General features: G+C 45.4%; 1 protein-coding gene across 4 annotated transcripts in view; it reads right to left on the reverse strand.

Moving 5' to 3' along the window:
* lrfn5a (leucine rich repeat and fibronectin type III domain containing 5a) overlaps positions 1-5000 on the reverse strand; it is a 78698-nt gene that overhangs the window by 44981 nt on the left and 28717 nt on the right. For 2 of the 4 annotated variants that reach the window (XM_063224040.1, XM_063224036.1), the window contains exon 1: positions 1756-1947. The exons of 1 other annotated variant lie outside the window; for it this stretch is intronic. The gene's annotated coding sequence lies outside the window, so the exon portion shown is untranslated. Of the gene's footprint in view, positions 1-1689; positions 1713-1755; positions 1948-5000 lie in introns of those variants that run through there. One more of the 4 variants, XM_063224038.1, reaches the window with a different exon arrangement.

Genomic DNA, 5000 nt, shown 5'->3' on the forward strand with positions numbered 1-5000 from the left:
TGTTGCTCTGTTTATCTACAGTATGTATAAACATCCAAAGGCACTCACACTAAACACAATCATGGAGGCTTCTCAAAGGGGAGAAAATGCCCTCTCAGTTTGTCCTCCGCCTCCACAATTCTCTCTCTCTCTCTCTCTCTCTTCTCTTTCTTTCCCACTCTCTCTCTTCTCTCTCTTTCTCTCTCTCTCTTCTTCTCTCTCTCTCTCTCTCTCTCTCTCTCTCTCTCTCTCTCTCTCTCTCTCTCTCGCTCTCTCTCCCCCTCTCTCTCTCTTTCTCTCTCTCTTCCACTCTCTCTCCTCTCTCTCTCTCTCTTTTTCTCTCTCTCTCTCTCTCTCTCTCTCTCTCTCTCTCTCTCTCTCTCTCTCTCTTTCTCTCTTTCTCTCTCTCCACCCTCACCACACCCCACTCACCCTCCCTCTGCATCCATAACTGCAGGGGCCTGGTTTCCACTACCTTGCAAAGGCGCAGCAGCAGATCTCATTCGACTAGGCAATATTGATTTCACATTTAGGGATTAATGCAGGACCTAATGGACAATCAGGCTGAATAGCACCCTTCCGCAATCTGTGCATGTCCTGCGTTGCGTCTATGGGAGAACATCGGATCCATAATCAATTTGTTTTGTTCCGCCCGCTGCAACTTAGCTGTTGTTTTTGGCACTTTTTTTGAGCTTGTCTTCATTTCTGCTCAGGACCCCCTGAGCCATGGCGTTTGCTCTTCCCTAAGTGTGGCCTTTCTTTTTATCATTAATGTGGTCACCCATGCAGAATTAGCAGCTGAAGCAGTCGTCACGCAGTTAAGTTTGCAGTGTTAATTCAACACAACTCTGAGCATACTGTATGTATAGCCTTGTTTGATGTTACATTACATTACATTACACTTAGCAGACGCTCTTACACAAAGCGGCTTACAGATATTGTAGTACACATAATCAGATGATGCACATGTCACATTACGCTACAGTTATTGATCCTGATTGATTTGTATTTAGCTATATTGTCTTCCAACCCATTTGTGCTGTTTGTATGGTCAACAATCCCACTCTCTCTTTGTTGAAGAGCCTCAACATCGTAACAACATTGCTAAACACATTACGGAAAGTAGTAACAGATTAAAACTCGGTCATTACCATTTTGCTAGCATCCAACATACTTTGGCTACTATATAAAAGAGGCTCTGCATGAGAGGCTCAAGCAGACACAGCTCGTAGAGAGATTGTGGTCTGTTTCTTATTACGTACAGTCAAGGAACCGACAGGGGGGTTACAAAGGGGTCACTTGTCCCGGGCCCAGGAAGAGGGGGGCCCCAGAATGGGATTATCATTACATTGTGTAATAGGGTTTGGGACCCTTGTACTGTAGATGTCTTTGTCCCGGGCCCAGCCAAAGCTGTCAGCAGCCCTGTGTACAGTAACAGGAAGTTCTCATTTACAATAGTCAAAGACTGCACAGGAATGTTTGCACTTGGCCCACAGCCAAAACTCTGCTCCAGCCCCATGTGCTCACTGCACTGCAAGACATCACTCACATACTCACACTCACAAACACAGTCACAGCACTGTTGCAAAATACAAAACAGCAATTCTAGCATGTTAGCTAATTGAGCATTTGAACTTTAATGCATGCATCTGTAGAATAATCCAACAATTGTCAATAAAATGTGAGTAAGCTGGTACAGGCTACACGTACAGTACATAGTCCCACATCCTTGCCTTCCTTTGTTAATTTTAGGTAAATGTCAAACAGAGTACTCACAAAACTGGAGTAGTAGCTGTCCAAATGGTACACTGTAACAAACCCCCTTGAAGAGAAGATAAAAATAAATTGCCACTGTAGCCCTGGTTGCAACACTTCAAGTTTCCCGGCCTTATTTACTTCTCCCCACTCAACTTGAATTGACAGCACAGTTGGAAACTCTGTTGAGGAGCAAAAGGAAACATAGCCTACCCTCCCACACACAGTTAAGTTCTTCTTCCTCTGTGGAGTTAAAAAGAAGTTAGAGAATGCTCCTCCCTGTTCCTCCACAAGCCCTCTGGGATGAATCATGAAGAAAACAAAATAGTTTTTGCACAAGTACCGTAAATCCACATTGGTTTTTACAATTAAATGACTGCAAATGCTGGTTGTGGATGTATATAATTTATAAATGAGGGATCATTACAGATGATACAAGATTGTTTCATTTATTTTTTTAAATGTCATAAAATCAAGGAAAACACAGAAATCTGGGACATAAAATCCCACTGCTCTAACACAGCACCATGGTTACGAGGGTATCATTTTAAAGGAGTAGACCTATATGCTGCTGCCTATTCATGAGCATTTAGTGAATAATAAACTTAATAAACTAATATTTACCGGTCTGAACAAAGTGCAGCAAGCTTTGCAGCCATGAAAAGAAAAACAATCCTGGACATGGACAAGATCCACCTTTACATGAATGAAAATTATACATTTCCATTATGAATACTTAGAAATTGATGGTGGTGGACCTGGTAGGCTAAATGTTCATGAAATAAAGTTAGGTTAAGTTCTGGACATGAAAACTCTAGTGGCTGGGCCTTACACACAGATTAAAGAGACACTGTGCAGGAAATGGACAAAAAAGGTACTGCAACTATGCTGCTCATTGAAACTGGGTTGCCTATTGCCAAATTTGATCTTTTAATTAAAGTTAACTAAGTAATAAACTAATATTTTCTAGTATGGCCATAGTACAGTCCATTTTACAGCTAAAAATTAAAAATAGCGGAAACAGCAGAAAAACAGCAGTTTGAATTTGATGGTGGTGGTAAATATTCATGAAAAAGGTAACATTAGTGAATGGGTAGCATGGATTCTGGAAATAAACAGCAAAAAATCCCGCAGAGTGTCCCTTTAAAGAAGCCAAACAGATACCCCCTCCCCAGATTTTGACCAGCAGCACCACGACCACCAAATCAGCAAGCTTCCACCTTTCGCCTGTTTTGCCCTGCAGACCTTCCTGTGTGTGTGTGTGTGTGTGTGTGTGTGTGTGTGTGTGTGTGTGTGTGTGTGTGTGTGTGTGTGTGTGTGTGTGTGTGTGTGTGTGTGTGTGTGTGTGTGTGTGTGTGTGTGTGTGTTCGTGTGTGTGTGTGTGTGCGTGCGTGCGTGCTTGCGTGTGTGTGTGCGTGCGTGCGCATACTTGCGTGCGCATGCTTGCGTGTGCGTGCGTGCGTGCGTGCGTGCGTGCGTGCGTGCGTGCGAGCGTGCGTGCGTGCGTGTGTGTGTGTGTGTGTGTGCGATCTGAAGGGTTTTGATCACGCCCCTCACCCCCTTTGGGTTTCATTTCTCGTGCTTCATGATTCGGCCCTCAGGCTGTGTCTGATACCTTCCTGGAGTACCGACGCCCTCCAGGCAGAGGCTACCTTCACAAACACACACACACACACACACACACACACACACACACACACACACACACACACACACACACACACGCACAGAGACACAGACACACACACACACACACACACACACACACACACACACACACACACACACACACACACACACACACACACACACACACACACACACACACACACACACACAGGCTACCTTCACACACACACACACACACACACACACACACACACACACACACACACACACACACACACACACACACACACACACACAGGCTACTCTCACACACACACACACACACACACACACACACACACACACACACACACACACACACACACACACACACACACACACACAGACAGACGCGCGCACACGCACGCACGCACGCACGCACGCACGCGCGCACGCACGCACGCACGCACGCGCGCACGCACGCACGCACGCACGCACACAAACAGCCACACAGACGCGTGCACGCACGCACGCACACACACACACACACACAGACACACACACACACAGACACACACACACACACACACACACACACACACACACACACACACACACACACACACACACACACACACACACCACTTCCATCGGTCCTCTCCTAAGCCTTCAGCTCCCTGATCGGCGATCAGTGCCGTGTGTCGGAGAGGTCGAGCTCCAAAGAGCTCCTGTCTCTCTGATCGGCACCCCACCCTGTGACGGATCGACTGGCTTTGATCTGCTACCCAGGGAAACTGTCTCTCTGTGCTCTCCACTACCTACCATCTTGATCTCCCTTACTCCACTCTCCTTCTCTCCCGCCTGCATGTTCCCATCTACCTCGTTCTACTGCTCTTACCATGCTGTAGCATACGATATAGAGCTTACATTGATGTAGTCGGTTTGTACTGAGACCTGTGCCCTCGACAACAATCTTACTCTGCGCGTCGGCCTTCCTTCATCTCTACACTGCGCTCATAACACCACACCACACCACACCTGACGGTTCCATCAGTGGAACTCCTAGAACTACTAGAGTTTACTACTTTACTTACTACACTACCATAGTGGTATGACATCATACTGTCTTTAACAACACATTATTGCTCGCTCTAAGTACTCCTAGTCAAGACTGTTCTCTGTCGTTCTCTGTCTCCCAGAGGCAGCAAGATTAAGCACATCTCTTTCAGCCTTCAAGAAGCATGTAAAAGCTCTCCTCTTTCGTGACTATCTACTAATGCTTGAGCTGCCCTAGTCCCCGGCCAGGCTCTTGCCATGAGGTATATGTGTGTGTAGAAGCTGTTCTCAGATGCTTTCTTAAATTATTGAATGAAAAGACAGTAAAATAAGAGAAGACAAAACCCTGACAATTCTAGACCCTATCAGGTAAACGGAAAAAAGGAGGCCAGACTCCTCTGTCGTCGAACAGTTAAATTCTGAGGATTGAATGAAAAGACGGTAAAATAAGAGAAGACAAAACCCTGACAATTCTAGACTCTATCAGGTAAACGGAAAAAAGGAGGCCAGACTCCTCTGTCGTCGAACAGTTAAAATCTGAAGACTGCGTATGTTTTTCAAGGTTTTATGTTTATTTATGTTTTATTTTATTATTATTTTTA

The sequence above is a fragment of the Engraulis encrasicolus genome, chromosome 19 (assembly GCF_034702125.1).
Source record: "Engraulis encrasicolus isolate BLACKSEA-1 chromosome 19, IST_EnEncr_1.0, whole genome shotgun sequence".
Taxonomy (NCBI): domain Eukaryota; kingdom Metazoa; phylum Chordata; class Actinopteri; order Clupeiformes; family Engraulidae; genus Engraulis; species Engraulis encrasicolus.